Here is a 10,546-nt window from a genome sequence, read left to right as displayed (position 1 = left end):
CAGCTTGGCACAACACGGGGCGCTCCTTTTTGGCACCCTGTGAAAAAATGTCTGACTGACTGCGTGGCATGAAAGACCTCAGTCTTAATCTTCCTGTGCTTGGGCAGCTGTGGGTATTAGAGCTCCTTTTGCTACAGGAGTAAAATACTGTGCATGGTTTTGGTTTTGTTGGCTGGAACTCGCTAATGCAAAGCAGAAGCAGAGTGCTGTAGATGCCAGTCATCTCCCTGCTTCAATAAGAGGATCCTGTCCTCAGGACCTCTGAAAATGAGCCGGTGAAAGGCTGTGAAATGTAACCAGTAAACGTTCTGGTGAGTGAATAAATTATGTCCATTATTCCACTGGCTGGAAGTGGTGTGGCTTGGTCTTTGACAGCCAGTTGTGTGGGCTGAGACAGGCAAGCCGGCTGGAGAGGATTGCCTCTGCAGTTGAATTAGAAACACTGTGTTAAGCAGCTGCCCTCCTGGTTTGCCTCCAGACTCTTTCTGTGCTGTTATTAAACACCTACTTGTGCCCAATTAGATAGGTCAGCACCGATGCACCTTTGACAAGGTAACACAACTTTGCTACATTTTACAGCCTCTCACCCACCACCAGCATCTTTCTGGAACTTCCTCCAGTCCACTGCTACCCTGACATCGCTTTGCACATGGGGCTCACTGTGTCCCTGCTGCTCCCTCACCTCTATGCTGGCCCAGCCTAAGACTCCCTGTATTCCTTTTCTTTCCGTGTTAGCTCCCTTTCAGCCTTGTACTGACGGATTTTGCAAACCTGCTGGTTCCTCATCCTCAGGGTGGCTGGGAGGGGGGCATGGGAAGGGGCTGCGTCAGTCTGCCACCACCTCTTGCTTTCTCTTGAATTTCATGCATGCATAGAATTGGATCTTCATCCAAGCAACAGAAAGCATTCGGAGGGCTTTCCGTCAGCAGTATATAAATAAAAATGGATCAGAATAGATTGGATTGTTGCTTCTTACATCCGCTTCCCTATTTTGTTTCTGACAGGTCCTGACACCCACACACACACACACACACTCCTTGCTCAGACTCTGCTAGATCTGCTTTTTTGCCTGCTTTCAGGTTTTGGCAAGATCTTCCATTCCTCATAACCTTCTTCCCTTACAGAGTTTCAGTAGCTCTCATCCTGATCCTGAACTCTCAGGCCTTGTGACCCTGTGCTCTGTATCCAGATGGGTCTCACCATTCCATCACCACAAGGGTAAGCCCTGCACCCCCCCCTCCTGCAGGCTCCCACACAGGGACCCAACTCCTGCTGGCTCCTCATCTCCTTTGCCACTTGGCAGCAGGTCTCACCTCGCTCCCCCGCTTCAGTCGGTGCTCATCACTGCAAAGGGGAGGAACTGAGCAAAGAATCTGTGACAGGTAATTTATGCCGTGGATTTACCTTTTTCTCCAAGTTGAATATGCATGAGCAGGCCCTGATGCCTTCAAGTGCAGTCACTGTTTGAATAAGTTTGCCTCATTTTTCCCTCGTGCCTCGTTTTTAATGCTACGTATCAGTCACGAATGTTCTCTGCCTGCATTCAAAAACTGGTATTTGCTATTCAAATAGTGGCAAGTTGTACCTGTTTAAGTCTTGAGGAATTGTTTTCGATCCTAAAGTGGATGAGCATTCAAATACCTGTCATGCGTAGCACATACCCCTTTAAAATGTGGTTTTAGTATTTACAGATGCAATCCCAAAAGTCACTTTCCATAAACGTTTGTTCTGGAATAACGTGGGTGCCAAAGTGCATGCACAAGGGAGAGGATAAAAGGGATACAAGGGCAAACTAGAACGTGTTTTTTAAATTCAGGCAGTATTCTCTATTTTAGAAAGTCAGTTTTTATACTGACAAACTCTAAACACGAGCACTGGAGAGAAAATAAACAAGTCTGTGAGTCAGAGGTTCCCCCTTCTCGCTGCTCTGCATGAGGTGTGTGGAAGCAGCAAAGCAGCCAGGAGCAGAAGCAGGGCTGAACGAGCAAACAAACAAACCAACCAAACCCCAATACGCAGCATTTTCTCTCCAACTGAGACTCTGCAGAACAGGGCAGAGAGCTGTGCCAACACCCCGTGTCTCTGCAGGGGGGTCCCACTCACACAGCTGCTGTGCCCTGACAGCGCAGCCCCCTCCGGGGACGTGCTGCAGACCCATCGCCTCCCGGCGAGGCACCCAGGAAACCTTCCCAGGGGCTCCGGTGAGGTCCTTGGGCTGCCAGGGGCCCGTGGCGGGGCTGTCAGATCACGGGCTCCGGCCGCTCAGCCTCTCGGGCGGGCTGGCAAGCCTCCCGGGGCACGGAGGCTGCGGCACACGGAAGAGGACGGCGGTGCCGTGCTGGGGCTCAGGCGGGGCAGTCAAACGAGGCCACGGCGGGCCCACGGGTGCCGTGAGACAGCGGGCAGAAGGCAGGAGGCCGCAGGCACACAAGATGGCGGCGCCGCCCCGACGCCGCGGCGACACACGGCGCGCGCCACACCTCCCGTCGCGCGCGTGCGCGGCCCCGGTTCCCGCCCCGGGATAACCGGGCGGGAGTGACGAAACAGTAAGGGCGGAAGCGGGTGCAGAGCGCCGCTTCCTGATCGGCGCGGCAGGGGCGGGGCTGGCTCGCGGCAGGTGAGGGGCGCGCGGCGCGGCGGGGAGCGCGCGCTGTCCCCGGCGCGGCCGCGGGGACCGGGACCGGAATCGGGACCGGGATCGGGATCGGGACCTCCAACCCAGCCCAGCCCAGCCCAGCGCAGCCCAGTCCTGCCCTAGCACCCCCCACCCTTCGCCACCTTCCCCTTCGCCACCTTCCCCTTCGCCACCTTCCCCTTCGCCACCTTCCCCTTCGCCACCTTCCCCTTCGCGGTTCTGTCGTGGGGCGGCCGCGGTACGGTCTGTCCGGGGCCCGCGGCAACACCGAGAGGGCCGGTGGAGGACCGGGGGTGTCCCTACGGTGTTCCTGCGGCGTAGCGTGGAGCGGAACAGCTTCGGTGGGTTGGGCGGCGGGGAGCCGGGGTTCCGGGGATCCTGAGTGGGTCAGCAGGCGTCGTCCTGGTCCTGCGAGGGGCCGGTGTGGGGTCAGCGGCCTGTCAGCCGCTGGGGAAACCCTTCTGGTGATGTGGGAGGGGAGTGACACCGGACCGCTTCGGGTTTGATAACGGGCTTGGAAAGTCTTGGTGTTCACACTTGCCTTGCGATGCCTCAGAGATCCGAATGAACCAGGCTGGGGAATCCTGCTGGGATGCCACGAGTGGCATGGAGTGTGGCAGTCTCAAGTTGGCGACGATGGATGGGATGCTGAAAGCCACCATCCCGCTTTGGGGATCGGGAAGCGGGAAGGGCGGTGCCCGCTCCCTGCCGTGGTTGGGTGCCCTGTAGGGATGGACAGGGAGATGCTGCAGCCTCAAGGGAGCTGTGAAAAAGAGGAAAAGGTGCTCAGGATAGAGCATCAGAGGGCTCTGGGTTGTGATCTGTGTAGTATTTTACCCAGAAAGGTAGTGGCATGTAATACACAGTTGGGAGTGTGTGTGTGCAACTCCAGGTACTGCTATCAGCTAAGTCAACACCACAGAGTATAGAAAACATAACTTCTGGTCCATCAGAGCATCAGTACATTTTGTTACCTGAAGTACTGGCAAATCAGTTTTCATATGGATTGCCTTTACTAAGTTGCACAAGAGCATGTTCCTCACTTTTAATCTCCTGGCTTTGGTAATGTAACCATTTGTTACCATAGCCATGTTGTCAGTGTTTGCAAGTGAAACCCAGGTGCTGTTGTGGTAAATGCATTTACTCTTTTTTTTTTTTTTTTTTTTCTGTTTTCAAAGTAAAGAATGAATCAGCCAACAGTAAGAAGGCCACAGGGCTACCACATGTTGCTGTGCCCAGGAAGAAAGGTTGCTGGCTGACATAGTGGACACTGAATCCTCATCCAGCAGTGATCACTGTCATTGGTTATTATAGTGATGAACAGGAGTCCTGTTGTAGAGACGTGACTTCTTTCCCCCTCTCCTTTCCCCCTCTCCTTTCCCCCTCTCCTTTCCCCCTCTCCTTTCCCCCTCTCCTTTCCCCCTCTCCTTTCCCCCTCTCCTTTCCCCCTCTCCTTTCCCCCTCTCCTTTCCCCCTCTCCTTTTCCCCTTCTAATGGTGTGGTTCAAAAATTGAGTGGTTGCACAGCACCTGGGGCTGTCCCAGGGGCCTCTTTCAGAAGAGGAGGCTTTTCTTCCCTGGAGAGAGTAGGCTAATTTTTACTCTGCTTGCTGCTACAGTGCAGCTTCCCTCAAGGGGCATGGAGTAGTGCCAGCTGTGGTTGTGGCATTTCATGTGATTCAGTCAAATGTCAGTGAGGAGTTAGCTGGAGATGTCCTATTTGCTTCATTTAGGTTTCACAGTGGGTGTTGCTGGTGGAGATTTGCAGACTGGATTGACCTGTCCTGGAGTAGACAAGGTAGAAGCTAAAACTGTGCCTGTTTCTTGCCTCTTTTGGCTCTCTAAAACAGAGCCTTCCTTGAGCAGTGAAAGGAAGTGGAGTGGATAGTGCTGCTCTTCCCAGAGGTGAGGGCTGGAAGCGAAGTGCCTTTGGCATGTCCTCTGTAGAAGAGCTTTCTGTGTTTCAGTTTTCCAGGGAATTGGAAGTGCTCCAGTCAACTGTCCCTTGCTTAGGCTTTATTTTAGGAAGGTTAAATAAGGACTGAAGTTCTCCTAGCATTTAGCTATGTTTGCCTTGTCTGAGTAGAAAAGCTGGGATGTAAAGGCTGCCCAGTATACCTCTCTGTTCTGAGGTAGCTTTGGCTGGGGGGCGTGAAACAGGCACACCTCTGAAGAACCCTCAGGCAGAAAAATGCCTCAGGCACTCCCAGAGCAGCACCAGCTGCTAGCCTTAGCATCTGCCCTTCTCCTGTCACTCTGGATGTTTAAACTGAGTTTTTAGTCTTCATTCCTTCAGATAAAAAGTGCTGTTCTCTTCTGTTCTCTCAACTCAGGAGGTCACTGGGAAGAAAACTAAAAGCAGATCATACCTGAGATCTACTCTGCAGTCTGGCTTCTTGGCTCTGGTAATACCAGGTAACTATAATCACTGCAAGCTCAGCCTGAGCAGTAAAAGAGAAGAGTAAAAATGAGGGCTGAGGAAAAAAAGTACTGAGATGAAGCAAGGCAGATTTCTTAATTTAATTTTTTTTAATATTAAAAATAGCATGCAGAAGGAGATGATTATGTCTGAACTTGTGATGTTTCCCATGCCTGTAGTATTTGAGCTTGAAGGGAGTAATTTCTGTCACTCAAAGCAAATTCTATAGCTAACCAGCTCTGCATAGACCCCTTCACCAGATAACCTTTGCCAGAAAACAGTTCATCCCACAGTTTGCTTAGTGGATTATTGATTCCCTAGGTGTCATTCTTTTGACCTACCTTTTTGTCAGCTCCTGTCATCCAGGCCACCCTGTAGGGACATTCCTTCTAGCAAAATGGAACAGGTTGGAAAATGTTTCTTTACAGTGATTGAGTTGACTTCTGTCATCTTGCAGAAACTCAAGCACTTCATTTGCTTTTGAATGTATAAAACAGGCGAGAACTGGGTTTGGTTGCCAGTTTGATTAACTCGTTTTCTTTATTAAATATCTCAGGATCTGTTGTAGCATAGTGCATGTGAGGTATGGGTGCTGCAAAACTCCGGAACTTTGGAGCAGAGGTGTGGAGATGAAAGACAAAACATTTCCTAGGGTTTGTGGCAGTGAGATGTGTCAATAATTAAATCTGCAGCCAAGGTCACTGTGCAGGAGGCAGAAGCTGATTTTTGCATAAGAAAATTAGAGGGGAAAATTTAACTGGGTTTTTTTGGGGGGGGAGGTGGGGTGGGGAAACTGCTTTTTGGAAGTATGTATTAGTTGCTGTGGTCTGAGAATGGGATTGAACAGATGATTTTTCTGAACCATACATTTTGGAGGAAGCTCTACAGCAGCGTTTCAGCCTGCTTTTGCATAGCTTCGGTATCTAAGAGATACTAAGTATCTAGGAACCAAGAAAATGGCAGTCGGGGGACTTCTAGCATAGCCGGTGGCTTCTGTCTATTTTAGACATGCAAAACCAAAGTGCCCCCATTTAGGAAATTGAAGAGCTATATCTGGATGTTTGGGCTGTGATTCTCAGCATTCCTTTTGATGTCTGTATTGTAGGTGTAGCTAAGCTACTTGCTTAGACTTCTATAATAAATTGTGAGAGGAAGAGTAGGCAGGCAATTAACTCAGTGCTTTTGCTCAGTTTTAGATGTCTGCCTTAGAATCAGATCAATTGTTCATTAGAGCTCCTGGTTGTCTCCATTAATGATGAAAGCCAAAGGTGACAGTTGCAGAGTGGGTTGTCTGATTAGCTGTAGATATCAGCATCTGTCTGTCAACATGAACTTTATGTATCCAGCTGAAGGAAATCAGTTGCTTGGTGCCTTGTGGCAGTGCAGCAGAGCTCTGCCTTGATAGGTTGCCTTGAAGACAGAGGTGGCTTAAAGGCCACATGTTAGCATGTGGAGCTGGGAGGATTGAAGTGCACCTCTAAATTCTTTAAAGTCTCTGACTTCAGAAAATAATTGTATGTATTAGCATTCTGTCTTCTGGAGAGTTGGTATAATTAGATTTTGCATGATCCTTCTTTAAATGTCAGGTGTTTTGCAATTTGCCAGGGTGTTGCTGTATGCTATTGTAAAGCTGGGCTCCAAGATCTCAAATTTTGATTCTTAAGTGGAATAGGGTGGTGTATTATGTGACAAACCAACAAATCTAATGGCTCTTTTTTTGGGGAAAGGGAGGGTTTCCATTTAAGAACCATCACTAAGTCTGTTGATATATTGGTTCAGTCCCATGCTTACTTGAACCAAGAGACTTTGCTGCTGGTAGAAAACCAAATCCTCCAGTTCACATGCACATAGTTACCAGACAATAATGTCTTTGCCTTAATGTCTTATAGCTCACAGATATCATCTGTCTTCAGTAGCTGCAATACCCACTGTTTCTTTCAAAACAGTGTGTCTGAGCTGAAGATGTTAACAGGCCCTGGCTTCTTGAGGCAGGCTGCCTTAAATACTGGGCTTATACTTTCAGAAGTAGGTTTTTTACATGCCATTGTTTGTCCTTTGGTAGCTGTGAGTGCTCAGGAAGGATCCCATACAGACAGCCTTTTAGTCTGAAAACAGCAGGGTAGGACAGACACCTAAGTAGCAGAGGGTGGTTGTTGTCTCTGACACAGCCCATGGTCCAGGGACACATGTTCCTATCAGAAACTGTGTCTGTAAGCAGCTCTTTTGTTACAAGTCAGCCTATATTGTGTTCCCTCTGGAATTTAGGGAGTTAACTGGGGAAAAAGAACTGGGGCTTTGGATGCAAGTTTCATATCAAAGTCTCGCTCTTTCCAAAAGTGAGTATCTTCATGGTATAAATTTAATACAGCTTTCTAGTATTTTCTAGTACAGTGCTGGTGGTTGGTAGGTTGAGCAAAACATACTTTAAATTGAATGGTTCTTGGGTACCTTTCATACAGATTCCAATATATGGTGGGTTGAAGCAAATGGCTATTAGTAGTTGATGGATTCAGTGGGCATGAAGGCTGACATCGTGGTGCAACACGTTCTGGTGGTACCTGGGATGTGCGAGATACCACATATGTGGTGACTGCCTGTAATTCCACACCTCTTGGAATACAGAGAATCGAGAGGTGTTTCTATCACTGGGGAGTCAGTGGCTGCCTACCAGAGCAGCAGAGAGTGCTTTTCCTGCAGCTGCTTTTAGGACAGACAAGGTGAGACTGTTTCAGTGATGGAATCAATTTCTGCTATATCCAAGCAGAGTAGTAGCCCACAAGGTCAGGACGTGGAGTGTGTGAAATGGCAGTGTGAGCCCCCGGGTTCTGCTGATTATTGGGTCAGGCTCCCCAGTGCTCTGCTCTTTCTGCAGAGCCACGGTGTGGTGTGGGAGGCTGGCTGCTTTTGAAAAGGTGTTGGCTGTTCAGGTGGTTCTGGATCAATGAGCAACTTCTAGAAGTATTATCATGTAGCAGGAGATGCCGTGTAGGACTCATTTTCTAAATGGGCTTCTTTTTTTATGTTATTTTAAGGTAATGCAGTACTGTAAGGACAGGCTGAAAGTATGAGGTTGAGTGTCTTCTTTCAAAGTTGAAACAGAAATGTCTTTTACAGCTGTAGCTAATTTAACTTTGTGATGTAGGTGTGGCTATGACGTGCTCCTGCTTCTGTGAGGGACATCAACGGCTTCTAGAAAGTCTCGCCTACATCCTTTGCCAGTCTCTGCCTGGGGAGCTGCAGCTGCCCGGTTTAATTCACTCACTGAGAGTGGGCAGGGTGGGACAGCTGGCATGGAGAGTTCTCTTCCTCCAGAAATGGTACTGGGAAATAAAATCCAAACAGATGGCAAGCCCTCCAAAGATGGAGAAACCCTGCTCTTCATAGCTTTGTCTAGAATAGCTACTAGGGGTCTCAAGACCCAAAACAGTACTGTCTACAGTGGAGTTTGAGGATGCTACTATAAGAGACATTAGTAACATGAGCACCCTGGTGGAGTACAGCCTGCTACAGGGCCTAATTATGGTCTTATTAATACTTTCTTTCATCACTGCCTTTCGGCCTTCAGATGGTGATTAGACCTATTTATAGGGGCAGAGTTCCTTAATATTCAGCACAATGCACCTCTTGCCAATCAAATCAGTGCCATCTGCATCTTTGATTGCTGCTTAATAACACTGTAGAACATGGTTAATTAAAAAATATAAATAGACTTTTCATCCTCTTAACTTACCAAAGTGCTTCTCCTCCTCCCTGCTCCCCCTCCTCTCACCCTGAAAAAGGTAAAGTTGGCTCAGCACAGGGACTGTGGTGAACCTCTCATCTCACTGCTGGAAATACATCTTGCTGTCCTATCTAGGGTAATTACCTATTGTGTGCTCTACTGGAGGACTAAATTTCAACCCCTACAACGAATGTCAACACAGGGCAGAATGATAATTTGCTGCACAATAAAAGAAGACTTAAATCTAGTCTCTTGTGCTGTGTTTATCACCAGAACGTAAACAACTTCTGGCTTTCATTTCAGTTGTGTGTCTACATCTGTGTGAGTACACGAGCACACACAGCCTTATCCTGTCCCTTAACAGGAGGAGCATATGCAGTGACATGTTTTGTTTTCCAAGCATTTGAAGTCTCTCTTTAAAAGACAGTTCCCTGACTTTGCAGCTGGTAAATTCACAGGAGTGTGCTTTATCTGTGGAGGGCAAGATGATAAAACCATCTTCTTTTTTAAAATCAAAAATTTGCCTTGGAGGAATTAATTCTGTTAATTTGTTGGAATGGCCTCCAGGCAAGCTTCTAGTACAACCAAGGTATGACTTGAATATGCCAGCTGATTTGCTCTTTATTTGAGATGGGAAGCCTGTGCAGAAAGTAGAGAATGAGGATGATGAAGCAGTTTGTTAATTACAGAGCTACAGCATACTATAGCTAAGTGTACAGCAGTAGAAGTTTGTTAGGAGACAACAAAAACAAACATTCTAGGAGCAGCTGGGAGCTCAATGAGCTCTAAAAGGGACATTCATTGTGGTGCTGTAGTCCACTGGACTGGAGGAGGGGAAAGTGAGAATAACAGAGGTCTGTTATGTCAGCTAGGATGGGACAGCATTTGTTCAGGTAAGTGTAGGAAGTATTGTGTGTAAGACACTGTTGGTGAGAAACTTGGGATGACTTCTCACTGTAAACCAAGTTATGCGTGTGACTTTTCTCTATCACAGGAGACAGCACCTTTCAATAAGGTGTGCCCAAAGCCCATCTCTACTCACTCTTTTGAGTCTGTTTAATCTTAACCTGTAGTTCATTTGTGGCTCTGACTTGGTCTGTTCCCACTGTGGAACCATCCTGGTGGCAGTGGTGTAGTGGTATGTGGTGAGGGATATGCAGACTTGTGTTTGATTGCATACTGCTGATCACTGCATTTCAGCAGGTGGGGCTACAAGGGATTGATCTTTTATTAAGAGTCCTACAAAGAAGAGGCACAGGACTAGGGATAGCTTGTCACTTCTTGAAGATGTTACTGCCCGTGGGAATTTAAGGCCGTGCTGCTTTCCTGTGCACTGACAGAAGCATCAGGGCAGTAATTACTGAAGCAGCCCTTATATCTTTGAAGAAAACACACTGATTTTTTTCAGAGTATTTAAGCTCTCTTCTCCCCCGAGTCCCCTTTTTTACTCCTTTGAAGCATGGTAAGGAAACAAGTAATGTTGATGGCTTCCTTTATTCTCCTTTTATTTTCATAGCAAAGTGTGCATCTGCAAAGTGCTTGTATGTAGCTTTATAGTTCCTGTTTGTGTTGAGGGCAGCCAAATTATTTTCATAATATTGCCTTTGTTTACGTCTCCATGAAAAGATATTTTAAGGTTGTGGGGTTTTTTTAATTTGTAGGTAATAATCTCAGTGATTGATCCTCCATAGGGCAATATTTTTGAAAGAACTTAAGGTGAGTGTTACTTTTGCAGACTCTGCTCTGTAACAAGTCGTCTTGAGCTTAGCCTT

General features: G+C 47.7%; 1 protein-coding gene across 2 annotated transcripts in view; it reads left to right on the top strand.

The window, feature by feature from the left end:
- Positions 1–2,540: 2,540 nt before the first annotated feature.
- Positions 2,541–10,546, top strand: part of WASHC1 (WASH complex subunit 1) — a 42,967-nt gene continuing 34,961 nt past the window's right edge. The window contains exons 1-2 of one of the 2 annotated variants that reach the window (XM_030467793.1): positions 2,541–2,617; positions 4,968–5,049. The gene's annotated coding sequence lies outside the window, so the exon portion shown is untranslated. Of the gene's footprint in view, positions 2,977–4,967; positions 5,050–10,546 lie in introns of both variants that reach the window. The other variant, XM_030467785.1, reaches the window with a different exon arrangement.

This window comes from Calypte anna, chromosome 1, assembly GCF_003957555.1.
Source record: "Calypte anna isolate BGI_N300 chromosome 1, bCalAnn1_v1.p, whole genome shotgun sequence".
NCBI classification, from domain to species: Eukaryota; Metazoa; Chordata; class Aves; order Apodiformes; family Trochilidae; genus Calypte; species Calypte anna.
The sequence above is the reverse complement of the archived record's forward strand: the minus strand, read 5'-3'. Positions and strand labels throughout refer to the sequence as shown.